At 37.7% G+C, this 24,349-nt stretch overlaps 1 protein-coding gene across 2 annotated transcripts in view; it reads right to left on the minus strand.

Annotated features, from left to right (window-relative positions):
- MAG (myelin associated glycoprotein) overlaps nucleotides 1-23,402 on the minus strand; it is a 245,553-nt gene extending 222,151 nt beyond the window's left edge. For both annotated transcript variants that reach the window (XM_053691254.1, XM_053691255.1), the window contains exons 1-2: nucleotides 23,299-23,402; nucleotides 23,083-23,137 (exon numbers count right to left, since the gene is read on the minus strand). The gene's annotated coding sequence lies outside the window, so the exon portion shown is untranslated. The remainder of the gene's footprint in view (nucleotides 1-23,082; nucleotides 23,138-23,298) is intronic.
- Nucleotides 23,403-24,349: the final 947 nt, after the last annotated feature.

A 24,349-nucleotide genomic window follows, 5' to 3' on the forward strand; every position in this document is an offset into this window, starting at 1 on the left:
TAGTCACAAGGAGAAATCTATGTAGCAGTAATGTGTATACCTATACCAAAAGGTACATTGCTCTACTAGTTAATAATTACCTAAATTGTTGAATGTGAAATGTTACCATTGTTATGCCTATACTTATATTGGTTCCAGGTACAAGTTATGCTTCAAAAGGAAATGTTTCCACAGGCACCTTGACATCTGGTGAGATAGTTAGCTCTCTATTGCTACTTCACACACCTATACAATAAATGTACGTTACGTTACTGATTAGCAATCACAGACTACTATAGGGGAGTAGACCCTAGTGAACGTAATGGGTTTCTCCATTCCATAGCAGCAACATTGTTACCTGATATTGATGTGAAATCTTGAGGGAAACTCCAACTGGGTTATATAGTGAAAATGTTTTAGAATAGCCATTAAAATCTGTACCATAGATAGCCTTAGGTTAATGTATTGTTAGCCCTAATGTGTCCACCTGGGCCAGATTGGAGTTTTGATTTACAGGTTAACAATTATGTTAGACGTTTCACTTGTTATACTGTTATTAATGTTTACATATTGTCACCTACCCCAGGTTGCAGATCCCCACAGGGGATTTTAGTTATGCAAGGCATGTCAATTACTCACATTGTACCCTATCACTTTTTAACACCCTTGGTCTCATCTAAAGACTTACTAATCCGGACATGTTATGCTCCTTCCTTTCACTTTTTACCTCCTTTCTTTACTTGCATTGGACGCAGGGATACAGATACCACACTTTTTCTTATCTTTTTACCTTTTCCACCTAGACTGCGGTCCTCGGCCGTTTGCTGTTAGCAGTGGGCTGACCGACTATCACCTACCCTAACCACTTCCCACTTTTTGGATAAATATCCAGAAAACCCATCCCCCACTAACCACCCTACTCTCTACTTGTTCCCTTCTCTTTATACCCTATAACTTTTTCTGGTCCCCTATACCCCCTCTCCTTTTTCCCTCCCCCCTTCTGCCTCCCTCCCCCCCCCTTTTTTTTTTTTTTCCCTTCTCCTCCCCTCCCTACTCCTCCCAAATATGGCAGCACACGGGATACAAACTCTGTCCTTCATGACACTAAACACTAAGGGCCTAAATATCCCAGAAAAACGCTCCCACTTAATTCGAGATGTTACTCGAGCACACTGTGACATCATATTTTTACAGGAGACGCATTTCCGCAGGGGCAGGGAACCAGTTTGGTTCAACCCTAAATTTCCAACCTCCTTTTTCGCTTCTGGGACCTCAAAGAAAAACGGAGTAGGTATATTGATAAAACACTCTTCCCCTTTTTCCCTCTCTCACATAGAAAGAGACCCTGAGGGTCACTATCTTATAGTAATAGGCACACTTTATAATAGACTTGTTACCCTTGTTAACGCCTATTTTCCAAATCAACACCAGAGCAAATTTATGAATTCCCTTACTAACAAAATTCTTGAGCTCCGGAAAGGAGCCTTGATACTGGGAGGGGACTTCAATGTTCCACTTGATCCTATCTTGGACACTTCTAAAATGACAGCCTCAGTCACTAACAAAACTCTTCGACAGTGTAATGCCAGACTGGAAGAATTGGCGGTTAACGACACATGGTGCACATTATACCCCACTAGACGAGACTACACTTTTTATTCCCATCCACACGAGGTATACTCAAGGATCGATTATTTTTTCACGGACCAATTGACCCTTGCAGGGGTTATAAACACTCAGATACTCCCCATGACCTGGTCCGATCACGCCCCAGTTGTTTGTACCTTCAGCACCAAATAGACCATTTATCTGGAGGTTTGATGACTTCTTACTGAATAACCAAGTGATTAAAACTCAAATCACTACAAAAATGTTGGAATATTTTCAAAGCAATGAAAACGGGGAAGTGCCGGACCATGTTGTTTGGGAGGCACATAAGTGCGTGATCAGAGGCGAACTAATACAACAGAAAGCTTTCCAATCTAAACAGCTCAGACTTAGATATACGGACCTCCTTAAACAGATACATGACTTGGAAGCTAGACACAAGACAACACCTATAGACTCACTAATCAAACAAGACCTTCTTCAAGCTAGGAAATAAATGCAGGACATTCACTCTAGGGAACATCAAATTGCTGCACTGAAGTTGCAACAAAAATATTACGAATTTGGAGACAAACCTGGAAAGCTCTTGGCGAGAGCTCTAAAAAGAAGACAATCCAAATCCCATATTCACTCCATATTAAATCACCATAACCAATTTTGCTCAGACAGTCCTTCTATAGCTGAAGTACTTAGAACCTATTACCAAAATTTGTACAATCTTCAGAAAGAGGAGGTTTCTTCCCAAAACACGGAGGAGACACCTCCGCGGTCCCCTATTGACACCTACCTGGACTCCTTAACTCTCGCGGCCCTTTCTGAAGAGGAAAGAGAGAGCTTAGATGCAAACATCTCTGTAGAGGAAGTGGCCAAGACTATAGAAAGCTTACCAGCAGGCAAATGCCCGGGCCCAGACGGTTTTAGCGCGAAATATTATAAAATTGTTAAAGATGTACTGTCCCCTCGCCTAGCCTCCCTGTTTAACAACATCGGGAATACCCAGGATTTCCCCCCAACCATGCTCTTAGCACACGTCACAACTATCCCAAAACCGGGAGAGTCAACTGATCGGCCTGAAAATTTCAGGCCGATTTCCCTCCTCAATGTAGACCTGAAAATTTTCCCAAAAATCTTATCGTCGAGGTTAAACAAATTCCTTCCACAGCTAATATCTCCCGATCAGGTGGGATTTGTCCCAGGCAGAGAAGCCAGGGACAACACCATAAAAGCAGCTCTGTTAGTAAATTATGCGCAACTTAACAACATCCCGTCGGTGCTTATATCAACGGACGCCGAGAAGGCCTTTGATAGGGTCAACTGGAACTTCCTCAGGGCTGTCCTATTAAAAATGAATTTCGGTCAAACCTTTATCCAAAAAATCTTCTCCCTATACTCGGGCCCAACCGCACAAGTAAAAATCAACAACATTTTATCTGACCCTTTTAAAATCTCAAATGGAACACGCCAGGGCTGTCCCTTATCCCCCCTGTTGTTTGCCCTCTCAATAGAAATACTAGCGCAAAAGATTCGGGACAACCAGAAAATCCCTGGCATTAAGATAAGAGACCAGGAACATAAGGTTTCGCTATATGCGGACGATATTCTCCTCTCGGTCACTGACCCGATAACCTCAATCCCAGAAATCCTTTGAGAATTTGAAGAATACGGTAGAGTATCCAATTTTCACTTGAACCAAGCAAAATCAGAAATCCTAAACATTAACTTACCACTAACGGACTTATGCCGCTTATCAGATAGATATTTGCAAATTACGGGTTAAAACGCGAGCACTCAAATACTTAGGGATTCATCTAACCCCCAAAACAGAGAGCCTCTTTGAGGCTAATTACACTCACCTATCACAATCAATACTAGGTGACCTCTCATCATGGAAAAACAAGAAAATTTCCTGGTTAGGTAGGATTGGGGTTGTGAAAATGAACATCCTTCCTAGGATCCTATACTATCTTCAGACTCTCCCGACCCCATTCCCTAACCAGTATCTATCAAAACTTCAGAGACAACTAGAGGAATATATATGGGGAGGTACCAGACCAAGGGTTCCCAGGAACACATTATACTTATCCAAAGAGAGAGGTATTCCGAACCTGTTACTTTACAAATAAGCTATTAATCTCCAACATCAGGTAGAATGGTGCACCAACTCTAAAGATAAAAGGTGGGTCCAAATAGGACGGGCTATTTTGGGCATACAAAATGTAGGCACATTGGGATGGATCTCAAACAAAAATAGACCTAAACTTATTGGTCAATACCCACTAATGAGGGAATTCTTCTCGCAATGGGATAGAACACTAGTAGAACACCCGCATATCTCCTCTAACCCCTCACCTCTTACACCTTTCATACATAACCCAGACATCCCATTCTCTAACACTGTCCAGCCGACCCTTGACAAGACACGGTTAGATCAGACTATGTTTCATAGGCTACTATCAAATAAAAAACTCAAAAGTTTGGAAGAATTGGCGGAGTCGGGTTTGAATATATTGTGTTTTTTTCATAGACAGCTCCAACACTACATGTTCACACATAAAGGGGCAGACAGTATTTCTAGACAACTGAGTCAGTCGGAATCATTATGCTTGCTAAGCCACGCTCCTTCACATTTAATATCAATTATGTACAAACTGCTGACATCTCATAAGGATTGTTATATACCTACCTTTGTTAGACAATGGAACGGTGAGTTAGACCGCCCCCTCACAGACACGGAATGGCAGAAAATATACCACAACCACACCAAGGCTTCAATCTCGGCCAGAACCCTTGAATCCAACTATAAATACTTGTCCCGGTGGTATCTTACACCAGATAAGATTAAAAAAATATATAAGAGATCTGATTGTAGGTGCTGGAGGGGCTGTGGGGAGGCTGGGACCATCCTCCATATTTGGTGGACCTGTGATTTGATATCTCCGTTCTGGAGTTCTGTACTGGATATTATTGACTCTAAACTAAACATTAAACTACGCAGAAACCCAGACCTTCTACTGTTCCATGGGCTGCCCAAACTGACAGAGAAACCCAAAAAATACCTCCTGTACATAATGTTAAACAGTGCGAAAGCCCTCATTCCCCAAAACTGGAAATCAGATATAATCCCTCAGACTGCTGATTGGGAATCTCAAGTAGATAGACATTTGTCATTAGAAAGATTTCGATACATGAGGGATGATAGAATGGAAATCCATGAATATATGAAAGAAATCTGGAGACCACTGATTAGATGAGCCCTGGGTACCTTACCCTTCTCAGTGATAATGCATGGCCTAGCCTTCCCCCCCCCTTTTTTTCCCCCTCCCCCCCCTTCCACCCCCCCTTCCATTGATGAGAACCGCCCCCCTTCCCCCTCTCTCCTTCTTCCCACTCTTATCTTTTTCTTTATCTTTTCATCTCTCTCTTTCTTTATCTCTTTTTCCTCTCACGACGAGCCTTGTAATTTCCGTCGCTCGTCATAATTAAATGTCAACGGGGATACTCGATGTCTACTTTCAATACAGTATAATTATACCTGTATACTCAGGTAGTACTAAGTGGATTTTACAACAGACGTCCATATGTTGGACATAAGTGAGAAATTAATGTGTCCCGGACATAAGCAGTATGGACATGATACAAAGAATCCTGGATACATATCAGTCGCTTACATATTTGTTTTCAGAAATGTAGCAAACAACATATTGAAATAACGCCGCATTTGTGGCGGTCATTGAAATCCCTATTGCGCTCAAAACTCGTAATCTAGATGAGCGTTTTTTATGAGTGGAACTGTATTTTTAATTGTATTTTTAATGTGTTTTGTGCAACTTTTTGTCTCATGTAACAGTTAACTAGAGCTTTGAAGTCTCGCTAACCTGACACACGTTAAAATTAATTGTGCTCAAGTGAAAAAGTGTTCACTTTTAACTCCTAATATGAGCGCTACTTCCTACGCACACAAAGAGGCGCGATAAACCCCTTATCGCTTGCTCACAACAGTTAGCATGCGACTCGTAATCTAGCCCTATATGAGAAATAGGAGAAATAGGACCCAAAGTGCCTATCTAAAAGCCTTTAAATATTAAGAAAGTTATTAAACAAAGAAAAATGCCATGCATTACCTGGAATATCGTTATTGGGTATGTTTTAGAAGGGTAAGTAATGTAATAATTTAACACTGTAAAGGGTAGTATAAAAAGTAACACTTTGCACTCCTGTCCTTTACAAGATAATAAAATAATGCATTAACCTCAATGCATCACTTTGATTGTGCGGTATTAAATGTTAAGGGCCTGCTCACGAGTAGAGCGGTATTTATCGTTCCCGCGCTAACTCTGCTAGAAGAAAGCTTTTTGTGCGCATCAGTTAGCGATCATATTACAACTTGAAAGTAAAAAGTTTTCGCTTGCATGCTAACTTGATGGACACACAACACCAAAGTTACAATATTGCGACCTTGTTAACGTATTCTCCCATTGAAGTCAATGGGGCAAAAAAAGTTAAAAAAAAAAACATACTCGCACGCAAACCTGATTACATATTCTCAAGTGCGTTAACCTGACATGAAAATATGAATATTTCACATTCCAATGTTCTTCACATAGCAGAATATGTTCTGTTTCTTAATAAATACATATTTCTATATATATCTGATGGTATTTTGGTACAATATATATCTATACCTTTATATAGATGATTAAATAGGTATAGATATATACAGATATATTTAGGAATATCTATTTAAAAATACTTAGAACATATTCCCCTATGTGCAGAACATTGGAATGTGAAATATTTACTGTAAATACACAGTTTAACACTTTACTAAATATGAATATTGCATAAATATGATTTTACATGTTTTTATCTTCTTGACTGCAAAGGGCTCTAATGCACACAGGGGCAAAACTACAGGGGTTGCAGAGGTCCCAAGGGTGGGGGCCCAGCTTAAAAAAAAAAATATATATATATATATATTATTTTTTTTTTACAATAAAAAACGTTGACCTGCCATTGCCTGCACTGATATCATGTGAGTGTAACTTGATGCTTCACTAGTGTCTCTGACTACAGGGGTTAGTGTTTCTGTTTTACCCATTGGTGTTTATGTGTATGTGTGTGTGTGTATGTATGTATGTGACTGTGTGTGTATTTATGCATGTATGTGTGTGTGTGTATGTATATGTGACTGTGTGTGTATTTATGCATGTATATGTGTGTGTATGTATGTATGTGACTGTGTGTGTATTTATGCATGTATGTGTGTGTGTGTATGTATATGTGACTGTGTGTGTATTTATGCATGTATATGTGTGTGTATGTATGTATGTGACTGTGTGTGTATTTATGCATGTATGTGTGTGTGTGTATGTATATGTGACTGTGTGTGTATTTATGCATGTATATGTGTGTGTATGTATGTATGTGACTGTGTGTGTATTTATGCATGTATGTGTGTGTGTGTATGTATATGTGACTGTGTGTGTATTTATGCATGTATATGTGTGTGTATGTATGTATGTGACTGTGTATGTATTTATGCATGTATGTGTGTGTGTGTGTGTATGTATGTATGTGACTGTGTGTGTATTTGTGCATATATGTGTGTGTGTGTGTGTGTGTGTATGTATGTGACTGTGTGTGTATTTATGCATGTGTGTGTGTGTGTGTGTGTGTGTGTGTATGTATATATGTGACTGTGTGTGTATTTATGCATGTGTGTGTGTGTGTGTGTGTATGTATGTATGTGACTGTGTGTGTATTTATGCATGCATGTGTGTGTGTGTGTGTGTGTATGTTTGTGGAACCAGCAAATTACAGACCTTGTTACTACAGCATGAGGGGGCAGGGAGTAAACAGTGTCAGTCTATACAGTACCACTATATACAGTACGGGGGGGGCTGGACCATGTCACAGACTACTGTGGTCACTTTAGAAAGTACTGGGGTGGGTAGGGTCAGGCCAGCCAACTCACCGACAGATTACAGACTGTGTCACTGACTCACTATATACAGTACTGGTGGGTTAAACAGTGTCACTATATACAGTAATAGGGGGTCAGACCATCTCACAGACTGTGGGCACAGGGTACCTCATTTTGCAGACATGTAATCTGATTTACATTTTTTTTTCTGTGTTAAATGTAAAAAAAAAGATATGTATCAAATTCACTTTTTTGGGGGGGTTGGGGGGGGCCTTCTTAGATTCTTGCACCTGGGCCCTGTGGTTTCTAGTTATGCCTCTGAATGCACATATACTGTATATATATATATATATATATATATATATATATACATACAAACCCAATTCTGAAAAAGTTGGGACAGTTTGGAAAATGCAAAAAACAAACAAAACTAGTCATTTGAAAATTGAATTCACCCTTTACTATATTAAAAACACATTAACACATTATTTGATGTTTTACTTTGCAAATTTAATGTATTTTTTAAAATATACACTCATTTCAAATCTGATGACTGCAAAACACTCCAAAAAAGTTAGGACAGTCGACTGTTTACCACTGTGTAACATCACCTTTTCTTTTAAAAACACTTATTAAGCATTCGGGCACCAAAGACACCAGTTGGTTAAGTTTAGCAAGCAGAATTTTCCCCCATTCATCCATTATGCACGTCTTCAGCTACGCAACTGTACAGGACCTTCATTGCCTTATTTTGCTCTTCATAATGTGCCACACATTCTCAACTGGAGTCAGGTCAGGCCTGCAGGCAGGCCATGCTAGCACCACACTCTCTGCTTACGCAACCATGCACTTGTAATCTGGACAGAATGTAATTGACGTTGTCCTGCTGGAAAATTCAGTGACGTCCCTGGAAAAGACAACATCTGGATGGCAGCATATGGTGCTTTAAAATGTATACATATCTTTCTGCAATGGGCACTGACCCCCCCCCTCCATACCATGACAGACCCTGGCTTTTGGACCTGACGCTGATAACAGCTTGGATGGTCCTTTCTTCTTTGGCCCGGAAAACACGACAACTGTTTTTTTCCAAAAATTATTTGAAATGTTGACTCGTGGAACCACAAAACACAATTCCACTGGGATACTGTTCATCTCAGAGACTGAACCCAGAGAAGTCGTTGGCGCTTCTGGACAGTGTTGATGTATGGCTTCTGCTTTGCATAGTAAAGCATTAACTTGCATCTGTGGATGCACTGGCAAATGGTTTTGACTGACAAAGGTTTACCAAAGTATTCTCGAGCCCAGGTCAGGATATCCATTACAGACTCACGTAGATCACGCACATTCAGAAGTGGTTTTCAGCCTTGCCCTTAACGCACTGAGATTTGACTATATTCCTTGAATCTTTTAATTATATTGTGCACTGTAGAAGGGGAAAAGCCCAAAATCCTACCGATTTATCTTTGGGGAATGTTGTTTTCAAAGTGTTGGATTATTCGCTGACACATCTGTTGGCATATCGGTGAGCCTTGGATCCATCCTTGCTCTTGAAGGACTAGGCTATTTTTGGAGACTCCTTATATACTATGATTACACGATTACCTCACCTGTTTCACATCACCTTCTTATTTCAACTTGTCACATCGCTATTAGTCCTAAATTTCCCGTGTTCTAACTTTTTTCGAACATGTTGCAGTCATCAGATTTGAAATGAGTGTATATTTTCACAAATACATTAAATTCACAAAGTAAAACATCAAAAAATGTATTATTAATGTGTTTTCAATATAGTACAGGGTGAATTGAATTGTCAATTGACTCTTTTTGTTTGGTTTTTTGCATTTTCCATAATGTCCCAACTTTTTTTGAAATTAAGGTTGTATATATACATATTTATTTATGTGTTTATATGTATATGTGTCTGTAAATACATATTTACACATATAAATACATCTGTACACACATATAAAACACACACACACATACATATATATATATATATATATATATATATATATATATATACATACATACATATACATATTTAGACATGTGTATGTATGTATCTCTATGTTAAAGCCCGTTTCTGCCTTTTTTTCCGAACACCTGAGACCTCATATCTTTGAGCCTTTATAGCTTATTTGTGCAATAGAAAGTGTTATTATGAGTATATATGTACCTTTGATGTAACCAGAACACTGAGGCAGTGATATCCAGATGCACGTTAAATTTAATTGTGCTCAAGTTACCGTTTTTGAAACGTTAGGATTTACAAGTGCCATAAATAAAGGGTACTTTCAGTCTGGAAGTATAAAAAACTTCATGCTGAAAGTAACTTTTTTTAACGGCAAGTTTATGCAGAACTGAGCACCTCCAGCCGCCCATGGCAAAACACTATTTTCCCAATGAGGTTAAGTTTCCACCTCTAAGCCAATAGCGTGCTAGCCATACGGCATAATGCCGAATGGCTACCAAGGCTATTGGCTAAGAGGTGGAAGGTATTTACTGTCCCTTTAGAGTTAAAGAAATTATACTTAAAAAGTATATCATGCATATGAAAGTAAACCACATGTATTAAACCCTTAAGCCAACTGGATGTAAGTACTATATCACAAAGTACTTTTTGTTGGTGTAGTACCTACCTCGAACAGTCTGGCGCATACTGGACAATATGTCGGACACTAGGCATGATGCTAGGTAGGATCAAACAATGCTCCCTCAAAAACTCTAGCATAGCTCCCACTCTTGATTACACTATACATATTTTTCACATACTTCTGGTAGTTACATACAAATAAATAATTTTACCTCTTTGGGACAGCAACACACGTAAACGTCCCATATGTGTAATGCATTGAGGCATAAGAGGCCTTTTACAATTAGCTAACACAAAGAGACATTAAAAAACTGGACATTTAAAGAGACAGTGTACACCAATTTTCATGTAACTGCAGGTAATAGACACTACTATAAAGAATATGCACAAGAACTGATATAAAAATCCACTTTAAAACCTTTTAAAAATTTACTTAGAAGCTTAGAAGTTTAGCACTGTTGATGATGGTAGCCTGGGACACTGAGTGAAAGGGGCTGGGAAAGCAGGAAGAGCAGACACTGTTTTGGGGGGGATCGGCGAGGTGTAATGGCTGAGGATTAATTCATACAATGCAAAAAAAAAAAATGTCAATTTTTTTTTTTTAAAAATGCACTAAAACTGCATACTGATAGACTGTGCCAGTACCTAAGATGGTGGTGACCAGTGTGGGGGGGGTAAGGAAAAATAGCTGTTTGGGAGGGATCAGGTAGGGATCAGTTTGGTGGGAGGGTAATACCTACACTGCAATAATATTACCCTTACTAGCTAACTAATTAAACCCTTCACTGCTGGGAATTTCAGAAGTGTGGTGTGCAGCTGCATTCAGCGGCCTTCTAATTACCAAAAAGCAATGCCAAAGCCATGCATGTCTGCTATTTCTGAACAAAGGGGACCCCAGAAATGCTTTTACAACCATTTGTGTTATGACTTCACAAACGGTATGTAAATAAATTCAGTAAGAACCCCAAAGTTTATGAAAAAGTTATCAAGTTTTTTTAATATGATTGTATTTGGCGGCAAAACGGTGACATGATATATACCAAAATGGGCCTACATCAGTATCTTGGGTTGTCCACTAAATATTATTTATAGTTTTGATAGGTATATAAAAATGCTCTATTTCTGTTTAAATAGAGTGATAGCAAAAATGCTCAAAATTATCTGGTAGTTTGGGGAAGTTTTTCTCGGAAACTCCGGGAAGCAAAGGAGTTAAACATGTTTATCGGCATTAAAAAAATGTCAAAGTGACCTAACAGGAAGCTCGTTTGTGTACAACTGATACTTTGGTATCCATTTCTCACTGGTTGATACAAACAACTCAAGAAAAAAAAAAGTTTATTTAGCACAGGGTCATTCATTTAAAACAAAACAACTGTTAAAGATTTTCAAATACTCTCTTTTAGATGGAACAGATAAAAAAAATCAGTACAGTGTCCCTTTAATGAATCATTTTTGTGTTGTTTTAGAAAAAAATTAGAAAAATATCAGTGAGAAATGTGCACAGCAATACTGCAAAAGTAGCTAATCTAAATAAAGGATGCGTTAGATACTCTGAATTAATCAATTACTTATTTTATATAAGTGGCTCTAGCATCCTTGTTCATCTAAAAATGATACAATAAATTGTAAAGCTCAAAAAACATTATTTTGTTATTTGAAACAGCTGCATTTGTCTGTTGAAATCACCATCTATACTGAAAAAAGTGAATACTGTAGTATTGGCTAAAGACAAGCTATGTAAACAAAATTATGCAGAGGAGATCAACTTCCCATTGTGGGGGATGGGAAAAGAAAGATCCCAGACATTTGAAATAATTTTCCTGCAGCAGCTTGTTTGAACTCAGCATTTTGTTTGACTACAAAGTCCCTTTAATACATTAATTATATAGTCACTTCCATGTTGCTTTAAGATTCCCAATAGTTATAGTGATATGAAAAATAATATCATACTGCAGACATCACAATCCTAACCCTCCTACACATTCGTTCCTAACTGACCTAATCAGAGGTTCTAAGATATCCCACTGCAAAACAATTCCAGTTTTGCTTACAAAGTAACAGAAGCAAGCCTTGTCTACTCTAGTAACAAATCTATTGGCTCATCAACAAGGGCAAGTGGTGAAAGACATTTGGGCATTGAAAACTATTGCAGAAAACAAGATGTTAATGTATTCAGAACACCCCCCTTCCCCCAGTTTACTGGTATGTTAATGCAGTAGTAGACAAATCTGTTCAAAATTTAGGAGCCAGTAAAAATATTTCGAGGCCAGACATACTTTTAGGAGGCAGACAGTGGTATTTGTATATACAGGGAGTGCAGAATTATTAGGCAAGTTGTATTTTTGAGGATTAATTTTATTATTGAACAACAACCATGTTCTCAATGAACCCAAAAACCTCATTAATATCAAAGCTGAATATTTTTGGAAGTAGTTTTTAGTTTGTTTTTAGTTTTAGCTATTTTAGGGGGATATCTGTGTGTGCAGGTGACTATTACTGTGCAGAATTATTAGGCAACTTAACAAAAAACAAATATATACCCATTTCAATTATTTATTTTTACCAGTGAAACCAATATAACATCTCAACATTCACAAATATACATTTCTGACATTCAAAAACAAAACAAAAACAAATCAGTGACCAATATAGCCACCTTTCTTTGCAAGGACACTCAAAAGCCTGCCATCCATGGATTCTGTCAGTGTTTTGATCTGTTCACCATCAACATTGCGTGCAGCAGCAACCACAGCCTCCCAGACACTGTTCAGAGAGGTGTACTGTTTTCCCTCCTTGTAAATCTCACATTTGATGATGGACCACAGGTTCTCAATGGGGTTCAGATCAGGTGAACAAGGAGGCCATGTCATTAGATTTTCTTCTTTTATACCCTTTCTTTCCAGCCACGCTGTGGAGTACTTGGACGCGTGTGATGGAGCATTGTCCTGCATGAAAATCATGTTTTTCTTGAAGGATGCAGACTTCTTCCTGTACCACTGCTTGAAGAAGGTGTCTTCCAGAAACTGGCAGTAGGACTGGGAGTTGAGCTTGACTAAATCCTCAACCCGAAAAGGCCCCACAAGCTCATCTTTGATGATACCAGCCCAAACCAGTACTCCACCTCCACCTTGCTGGCGTCTGAGTCGGACTGGAGCTCTCTGCCCTTTACCAATCCAGCCACGGGCCCATCCATCTGGCCCATCAAGTCTCATTTCATCAGTCCATAAAACCTTAGAAAAATCAGTCTTGAGATATTTCTTGGCCCAGTCTTGACGTTTCAGCTTGTGTGTCTTGTTCAGTGGTGGTCGTCTTTCAGCCTTTCTTACCTTGACCATGTCTCTGAGTATTGCACACCTTGTGCTTTTGGGCACTCCAGTGATGTTGCAGCTCTGAAATATGGCCAAACTGGTGGCAAGTGGCATCTTGGCAGCTGCACGCTTGACTTTTCTCAGTTCATGGGCAGTTATTTTGCGCCTTGGTTTTTCCACACGCTTCTTGCGACCCTGTTGACTATTTTGAATGAAACGCTTGATTGTTCGATGATCACGCTTCAGAAGCTTTGCAATTTTAAGAGTGCTGCATCCCTCTGCAAGATATCTCACTATTTTTTACTTTTCTGAGCCTGTCAAGTCCTTCTTTTGACCCATTTTGCCAAAGGAAAGGAAGTTGCCTAATAATTATGCACACCTGATATAGGGTGTTGATGTCATTAGACCACACCCCTTCTCATTACAGAGATACACATCACCTAATATGCTTAATTGGTAGTAGGCTTTCGAGCCTATACAGCTTGGAGTAAGACAACAAGCATAAAGAGGATGATGTGGTCAAAATACTCATTTGCCTAATAATTCTGCACTCCCTGTAGATATTTGGGGAATCACACAAAAATTTTACCCATAGCTCCAAACCTGGGTTTGTCGAGCTCTGTGTTAATGTATAGCAAGACTATAAAGATGGTTTTTATTTACTAGCTGGTAGATTACGAGTTTTGTCGGTAAAGCTGTGCAGTGCTAACAAGCAGTTTCTGCTCACCGCTCACCTACAGACAACGCTGGTATTACGGGGCTTTTTAAACCCGGCGTTAGCCGCAGAAAAGTGAGCGGAGAGCAAAATTTTGCTCCACATCTCACTGTAATACAAGCGCTGCTTACGGTAGCGGTGAGCTGGCTAAACGTGCTCGTGCACGATTTCCCCATAGGAATTAATGGGGGAGAGCCGGCTGAAAAAAACCTAACACCTGCAAAAAAGCAGCGTTCAGCTCCTAACGCAGCCCCATTGATTCCTATGGGGAAATAAAAGTTATGTCTACACCTAACACCCTAACATGAATCCCGAGTCTAAACACCCCTAATCTTACACTTATTAACCCCTAATCTGCCGACCCGACATCATCGCCACCTACATTATATTATTAACCCCTAATCTGCCGCTCCGGACACAGCCGCCACCTACATTATACTTATGAACCCCTAATCTGCTGCCCCCAACATCACCAACACCTACATTATATTTATTAACCCCTAATCTGCCGCTCCCAATGTCGCCGCAACCTACCTACATTTATTGTCCCCTAAACTGCCACCCCCAACGTCATTATATTATAATATTAACCCCTAAACCTAAGTCTAAACCTAACCCCCCTAACTTAAATATTATTTAAATAAATCTAAATAAAATTACTACAATTAACTAAATTATTCCTATTTAAAACTAAATTCTTACCTGTAAAATGAACCCTAAGATAGCTACAATATAACTAATAGTTACGTTGTATCTATCTCAGGGTTTATTTTTATTTTACAGGCAACTTTGTATTTATTTTAATTAGGTACAATAGTTATTAAATAGTTATTAACTATTTAATAACTGCCTAGCTAAAATAAATACAAAAGTACCTGTAAAATAAAACCTAACTTAAGTTACAATTACACATAACACTACACTATAATTAAATTAAATCCCTAAATTAACTACAATTAATTAAAATGAAATACAATTATCTAAAGTATGGAAAAAAAAAACTAAATTGCAGAAAATAAAATAATTACAAGTTTTTTAAACTAATTACACCTAATCTAATCCCCCTAATAAAATAAAAAAGCCCCCCAAAATAATAAAAAGCCCTACCCTATACTAAATTACAAATAGCCCTTAAAAGGGCTTTTTGCGGGCATTGCCCCAAAGTAATCAGTCCTTTTACCTGTAAAAAAAAGTACAATACCCACCCAATATTAAAACCCACCACCCACACACCCAACCCTACTCTAAAACCCACTCAATCCCCCCTTAATAAAACCTAACACTAACCCCTTGAAGATCACCCTACCTTGAGAAGTCTTCACCCATCCGGGCCGAAGTCCTCAATGAAGCCGGACGAAGTGGTCCTCTAGATGGGCAGAAGTCTTCATCCAAGCCGGGAAGAAGAGGTCCTTCAGACAGGCAGAAGTCTTCATCCAGACGGCATCTTCTATCTTCATCCATCCAAAGCGGAGCGGGTCCATCTTCAAGACATCCGACGCGGAGCATCCTCTTCATCCGAAGTCTTCTTACTAAATGACGGTACCTTTAAGTGACGTCATCCAAGATGGCGTCCCTTCAATTCCGATTGGCTGATAGAATTCTATCAGCCAATCGGAATTAAGGTAGAAAAAATCCTATTGGCTGATGCAATCAGCCAATAGGATTGAGCTCGCATTCTATTGGCTGATTGGAACAGCCAATAGAATGCAAGCTCAATCCTATTGGCTGATTGGATCAGCCAATAAGATTTTTTTCTACCTTAATTCCGATTGGCTGATAGAATTCTATCAGCCAATCGGAATTGAAGGGACGCCATCTTGGATGACGTCACTTAAAGGTACTATCATTTAGTAAGAAGACTCCGGATGGAGAGGATGCTCCACGTCGGATGTCTTGAAGATGGACCCGCTCCGCTCCGGATGGATGAAGATAGAAGATGCCGTCTGGATGAAGACTGCTGCCCGTCTGGAGGACCTCTTCTTCCCGGCTTGGATGAAGACTTCTGCCCGTCTGGAGGACCACTTCGCCCGGCTTTGTTGAGGACTTCGGCCCGGTTAGGTGAAGACTTCTCAAGGTAGGGTGATCTTCAAGGGGTTAGTGTTAGGTTTTATTAAGGGGGGATTGGGTGGGTTTTAGAGTAGGGTTGGGTGTGTGGGTGGTGGGTTTTAATGTTGGGGAGGGTATTGTACTTTTTTTTACAGGTTAAAGAGCTGATTACTTTGGGGCAATGCCCCGCAAAAAGCCCTTTTAAGGGCTATTTGTAATTTAGTATAGGGTAGGGATTTTTATTATTTTGGGGGGCTTTTTTATTTTATTTTATTTATTTTTATTAAATTAGTTTAAAAAACTTGTAATTATTTTATTATTTTCTGTAATTTAGTGGGGGGGGGGTTCGTACTTTAAATAATTGTATTTAATTTTAATTAATTGTAGTTAATTTAGGGATTTAATTTAATTATAGTGTAGTGTTAGGTGTAATTGTAACTTAAGTTAGGTTTTATTTTACAGGTAAATTTGTCTTTATTTTAGCTAGGTAGTTATTAAATAGTTAATAACTATTTAATAACTATTGTACCTAGTTAAAATAAATACAAAGTTGCCTGTAAAATAAAAATAAACCCTGAGATAGCTACAATGTAACTATTAGTTATATTGCAGCTATCTTAGGGTTTATTTTATAGGTAAGTATTTAGTTTTAAATAGGAATAATTTAGTTAATAATAGTAATTTTATTTAGATTTATTAAAATTATATTTAAGTTAGGGGGGTGTTAGGGTTAGGGTTAGACTTAGGTTTAGGGGTTAATACATTTAATATAGTGGCAGCAATGTTGGGGGCGGCAGATTAGGGGTTAATAAATGTAGGTAGGTGGCGGCGATGTTAGGGACAGCAGATTAGGGATTAATAAAATTGAACTAGTGTTTGTGAGGCGGGAGTGGCGCGGTTTAGGGGTTAATATATTTATTAAAGTGGCGGCGATGTCCGGTTCGACAGATTAGGGGTTAAAATTTTTATTTAACTGTTTGCGATGGGGGGGGGGGGCTCAGTTTAGGGGTTAATAGGTAGTTTATGGGTGTTAGTGTACTTTTTAGCACTTTAGTTAAGAGTTTTATACTACGGCGTTAGACCATAAAACTCTTAACTACTGACTTTCAAATGCGTTAGGGATCTTGGAGGTAGAGGGTGTACTGCTCACTTTTAAGAAGACTCGTAATACCGGCGTTAGGAAAATCCCATTGAAAATATAGGATACGCAATTGAAGTAAGTGGATTTGTAGTGTTTTTGAGTCGCGCCAAAAAAGTGAGCGCTACACCTGTACCTGCAAGACTCGTAATATCAGCGGGCGTTAAAAAGCAGCGTTGGGACCTCTCAACGCTGCTTTTTAACCCTAACGCAAGACTCGTAATGTAGCCGTAGGTTTATGCACTTTTTATTGGAATTTTGCCAGGGCTGGCTCAACCATGGGATCAAGTGAGTCCAACGGACCTAGGCAGCACTTGACAAGGAGCAGCACTTCAGTGACTGAGTCAGTCACTGTCAGGACCAGACCACACCTGTCCTCTGTCTCCATGGGGGAAGTTGCAGGCTCCCAGCAGTAAAATCTCATTGTGCACAAAGACACAGAACTGGTCAGGGGTGACAAGCGCATCTCTTCCCTAACTATCTTCCCACGTATTGCAAAATTGTGCATAAGCATTGATTGCATGCATGTAGGCAGGCAGGATTAATAAGGCCAGTGGTTAGGCTAGTAGTTTGATATGATAATCAATAATATTACTACTGGGGGTCTAATTTAGTTCTTGGACCCAGGCAGCACAATATCTTGAGCTGGCCCTGAATTGATTTTTTAAATATATATTTTGTCAGAATAAATATATATAAGATTAAAATTAAAGGAACAGTCTACTCCAAATGTTTTATTGTTTAAAAAGATAGATAATCCCTTTATTACCCATTCCCCAGTTTTTGTTTAACCAACACGGTTATAGTAATATACTTTATACCTCTGTTATTACCTTGTATCTAAGCCTCTTCTGACAGCCCCCTTATCACATGGCTGTTTATTATCTATTGACTTGCATTTTAGCCAATTAGTGCAGTGTCATGCACAACTACACGGAAGAGAGCACAATGTTATCTGTAGGGCACACATGAATTAGCAGTGTATTGTTGTAAAAACCTAATAAAAAGCATGTGATAAGAGGCTGTCTGTAGTGGCTTAGAAACAGGAAGAAAATTAGAGGTTTAAAGGGATAGTAAATGCACATTTTTTGTCTTTCATGATTCAGATAGAGCATGCAATTTTATGCAACTTTGTAATTTATTCCTATTATAATTTTTTCTTTGTTCACTTGCTATCTTTTTTGAAACGCAAGAATGTAAGCTTAGGAACCGGCCCAGTACCTGGGTTGCGCTTGCTCATTGGTGGCTAAATGTAGATACCAATCAACAAGCGCTATCCAGGGTGCTGACCCATAAATGGGATGTCTCCTTAACTTAGATTCCTGCTTTTGCAAATAAAGAAAGCAAGAAAAATTGATAATAGGAGTAAATTAGAAAGTTGCTTTAAATTGCATGTGCTATCTGAATCATGAAAGAAAAAAAATGGGTTTAGTATCACTTTAAATGTTATAAAGTATATTAATATAACAATGTTGGTTGTGCAAAGCTGGAAATAGGTAGTAAATGCATTATCTATCTTTTTAAACAATAATAATCTTGGTGTAGACTGTTGCTTTAAATCAATGTGCATTCAAGATTCTTTAATTTGCTTACATTTTTAGCAGCTAATACTAAGACAAGAATACACAGTTACACAGAAAAGCAACAATGATAAAGGCGTTTAAAAAATTTCCAACCCTACTTATATAACAATAGACAGCAATTATTAGAGGCAATTAACAGACACATGAACGGGTTTTGCATATTTATAGCTAACATTTAATTTAAGGGATAGTAATTACAGTTATTTGTCTACAAGAATCCATCCCTAAGAGAAAATGGTAACCATCTCTATTAAAGTTTTTTTTTTTTTTTTTTTAAAAGACTTTAACCCAGAGACGTCCAACTTTATAAATAAGGAAATAAGTTGTTACACTTGCTAGGAGTATGAGCAACTTTTACAAATTCTATATATCCAACCATAAATCTAAATATCTCTGACACTGCTTATGCACAAACTGCACAAATCGACATTTAAATATAGTTCCAAATGAATAGTCAGTGGATAGTCTAAATGAGCAGGAATGAAAGGAATGAACCAGTTGCAAAAAAGTGAAGGAACTTTTTTTCCCAACTTTGGGCTAGATTACCACATTTGTGCAAGGGTTTTCGCAAGTGTTTGCGTACAGCTTAAAATACGCTCATACTACAAGTTTAACGTGGTTGCGTGAGCTCAATTGTGATTTACACTAGAATCATTACCGCAAATGAAAGTGTCACACAAACCACATAAAAATACATTACAAAGTACAGTTAAACTAATATTAACACTATCTAATAAAAAATTATTTAAAAAAAATATTGCACAAAAAAGTTATAAGTGCTCAAGGATATGAGATATTGGGTGTTAAAAAAAAGGCAGGCAAAGGACTTTAACTTTGAGATACATACATATACATGTCTACACATGTGTGTGTGTGTGTGTGTATATATATATATATATATATATATATGTACAAAACACGGAAGGGAACTGCACTCTCATACTGGACCGGGTACACATCCCATGACCCTGCAACATGCTCAGCCCTGGGTGCCACTGGCACTCACAGGAAGCTGTGCTGCTCACAGAGTCACAGGCAGTTAACCCCAGTCAGGTCTGGGTGCAAGAACCATAGGGAAAATTACAAAACAAATTAATACAACACACAGAGAAAACCCAGCACTCACTTACAAGCTCTCAGCTAAGATTTAAAAGCAAAAATGGAAAGGTTAGTTACCGCATCTGGCCAAACGGGACAAGCCCAGGTACCTCGTCAAGGTCCTTTCCAATACCTGGGACCCTAAAACAGCCACACAATGCAAGCTTTCAAATCCAAACAAACTGGGAACAAGGGAAGGGTGCACAGGAATATGTAATCACCCTAGACATATACAAAACACGGAAAGGAACTGCACTCTCATACTGGACCGGGTACACATCCCATGACCCTGCAACATGCTCAGCCCTGGGTGCCACTGGCACTCACAGGAAGCTGTGCTGCTCACAGAGTCACAGGCAGTTAACCCCAGTCAGGTCTGGGTGCAAGAACCATAGGGAAAATTACAAAACAAATTAATACAACACACAGAGAAAACCCAGCACTCACTTACAAGCTCTCAGCTAAGATTTAAAAGCAAAAATGGAAAGGTTAGTTACCGCATCTGGCCAAATGGGACAAGCCCATTTATATATATATATAGGAAAGAAATAGAAAAGTCTGGGCAGAGCTCAAAGCAACACGGTTAGTAACAGCATTAAAGAGCAGTTTAAGGCAAAAGCAAATTTGTCAAAGAGGGCTGCAGTTGGGCTATGTCTGACGCGTTTCAGGTCCTTTGGAGCCTTACTCATAGACAATGGTGGGCCCATCACATAGCACTAGTTTATATGTACATTGCTGTGTGGTGATTGGATGCTGAAGCCCTCACTCATGTACCAATGACAAAGCTGGTGAACAGATTCACCCCTCGCAATCAATTTACACTATATATATATATATGTATATATATATATATATATATATGTTTATATATGCGTACATATGTATTTATATGTGTATATATGTATTTACAGACATACATACACATATAAACACATAAATATATATGTACACATATATATATAAGTGCACTGGAGCCCTTTGCAATTTAATAGATGAAAACATGTAAATGCATATTTATGCAATATTAAAGTGTTATAGAGTATATTTACTGTAAATATTTCACATTCCAATGTTCTGCACATAGCAGAATATGTTCTATGTATTTTTAAAGAGATATTCCTATATATAACTGTATATATCTATACCTATATCTAATCATGTACCAAAATACCATCATATATATATGTAGAAATATTTTTTTTAATAAATAGAACATATGTGCATATGTGCAGAACACTGGAATGTGAAATATTCATATTTTCATGTCGGGTTAGAGCATATAAGAATATGCGATCAGGTTAGCGCGCACGTCTGTTTTTTTTTTCCACTTTGTTTTCTTCATTGATATCTATGGGGAAAGAGGTTATCTTTTTTCTCTTGGTATTATTTGTTGAAAGCTAAATCCTTGGTAGGTTCATATGCTTATTTCTAAGACTTTGAAGGCCTCCTCTTATCTCAGTACATTTTGACAGTTTTAATTTTGACAGGATTAATTTATGAATCATCACTGATTGGCTAAAATACAAGTGTGTCAAAAGAACTGAAATAAGAAGGCAGTTTGCAGAGGCGAGATAGGTAACTTGCTTTATCCTGCTGGCTGTCAGCGGTCTTGTGATCAATTACCCTTCTCTTTTATAATAAAAAACGTTTATTCATCATATTGTTTTTTATGGCTATATTAAAAAGACAGTAAGGTCAAGATTAAATTTCATTCAGATAGAGCATGCAGTTCTAAACCACTTTCCACCTTACTTCTGCTATCTAATTTGCTTCATTCTGTTGAGTCATGAAGAAAAAAATGTTTCACGTCCCTTTAAGATCATTCTCTGAAACTGAGACAACTCTTCTTTTGATTATAAGTCTTCTTTTGATTATCTGTCAGCTGTTTAAAGGGAGATGAAACCCAATTTTCTTCTTTCGGGATTTAGAAAGAGCATGCAATTTTAAATAATTTTCCAATTTACTTCTATTGTCTAATTTGCTTCATTTACTTGAAATCCTTTGTTGAAAACATATCTAAATAGGCTCAGTAGCTGCTGATTGGTAGCTGCACATAGATGCCTTGTGTGATTGGCTCACCCATGTGCATTGCTATTTCTTCAACAAAAGATATCAGAAGAATGAAGCAAATAACATAATAGAAGTAAATTGGAATGTTTAAAAATGTATTCTCTGTCTGAATAGTGAAAGGAAAATCTTGTGTTTCTTGTCCCTTTAAACATGTCCTATTTTGCAATATCAAAAACATGTCTTTTTGCATGGAATAATTATATCAATTAAAACATTTTGACAAGCAACAAACTATACCCAACCTATCAGAAACTGTCCAGATGTTGTTGCTGTTTTTTGAGGGAGTTTACAGTGCTAAAATTGTTTGTTTAATCAAAGTCCCATTGTAAGCCATCATTTAGTCTACACCATGTATGTATTATATTTAAAACATGTTTAAATAAATTATAGCAAAGTATGCTTGCAACATCCCTTTATACAAATCTACTTGCATTTGTGTTGAATATACAGCTAAACATTTTTAATGACCAGTTATATCAAACGGATATCTGTTGAAGCATTTAATACTACATTAGTAAAATAAACTGTTACCAACACATAATAGGTTAAAAATATAATTAATCAGCATTTTTCTTTGTAATCCTTGGACAATATGCAAAATATATGAAAAAATTGAGCCTTAAAATAAATACATTTGCACAATTCATAATATTAAGATCTTTCTCCTGAAATAAATTTGACATTATTTAAAAAGACTTTTCACTGCAGTGTGTTGATTTAATGCACAAACACAAAAGACTACTGTGTAATAGCAAATTCATTTTCAGATTTTATTTTGTGGAGAGAAAATTCTCACTGTAGTAAAGTGTTCTCAACTAAAATTTTCAACACTCAGACAAGAATTCTAGTGTACTTAAATAAACCACTTCTTCAAAATCTTATTGTAGTATTTAAAAAAAAAAGTATTTTAAGTGATAACATTATTGATTAGCTTTTCACCTTCACAATAATCTATTACAATGTATGATTTATTTCTTACAAATGACATGGTTTAGTATCTGTAAATTTGCTTTACCTGTACACAATTAATTTCCTGCAGTCACTGGAGTGCAAAGGATAAATTGGAGAATCTAGAGAGAATTTAAAAAAAAAATATTTAGATACACATTCAGTCAAGCTTATGATCAGACATTAGAAACAGAATGGTTATAGCACAATACATGAAACAGAACAATACAGCACTTATGCAACAGAATAATGTACCACACACATCATATACAGATAAAGTTACCTGAAGGGTTCTACCTCAGTGTCTCATAGCCCTGATATTTCACCCAAACACTTGTATATTTTGTACAATATCCTCCTCAACAGAATAAATGAACTCTGCCGGACATGCACTGGTAGGAGTTCTAAAATGCACTTTTTTTACATTTTCAACAGAGAATTAACCCACACAGAAATTCCACTGTGAGCTGTGCAGACCTCCCTCTTTAGAGATGGTAAGTAACCAGCTGTAAAGAGATGGCAAATAGCAAGTTACTCAGTGTACTGCTGGTGTGTGACTGCCTCTGTGTAGGTGTGGAGGTGGGTGTACAATCTGTGCCGATCCTGGCAGCATGAAAGAGCATCACTCATTTTTCTATAGGATAGATCCATATCTCTGACCAGCATGCTGCTTGCTACAAATTAGATATATGCTGTGCCAACACACACTTTCATGCGTCTGTTTGCATTGTACAGACACATGCCAACCATGTAGTGACACTAAAATTTAGGTTGATTATTTACAAAATCACAATATTTTTCTTTAAATATGTTTGCTTTTTGCTAATGTTAAATTGTACTGTCTGTTTTTTGGGGTAAAACAATCTACTCAGTTGTTTGTACGGATAAATCCATTATACATTAAAAGGATAATGAACCCAAATTGTTTCTTTCATGGTTTAGATAGAGCATGCAATTTTAAGCCGCTTTCTAATTTACTCCTATGATCAGTTTCTTCGTTCTCTTGCTATCTTTATTTGAAAAAGAATGTATCTAAGCTAAGGACCCAGCCAATTTTTGGTTGAGACACAGGACAGCACTTGTTTATTGGTGGGTGAATTTATCCACCAATCAGCAAGAACAACCCAGGTTGTTCATTAAAAATGGTCCGGCTTCTAAACTTACATTTTTCCTTTTCAAATAAAGATACCAAGAGAATGAAGGAAATGTTATAATAGGTGTAAATTAGAAAGTTGCTTAAAATGTCATGCTCTATCTGAATCACGAAAGAAAAAATTTGGGTTCAGTGTCCCTTTAAGGATTTAGCCAAAGCAGTGCTGCTGAATATAATTTTA

This window comes from Bombina bombina, chromosome 8 (assembly GCF_027579735.1).
Source record: "Bombina bombina isolate aBomBom1 chromosome 8, aBomBom1.pri, whole genome shotgun sequence".
Taxonomy (NCBI): domain Eukaryota; kingdom Metazoa; phylum Chordata; class Amphibia; order Anura; family Bombinatoridae; genus Bombina; species Bombina bombina.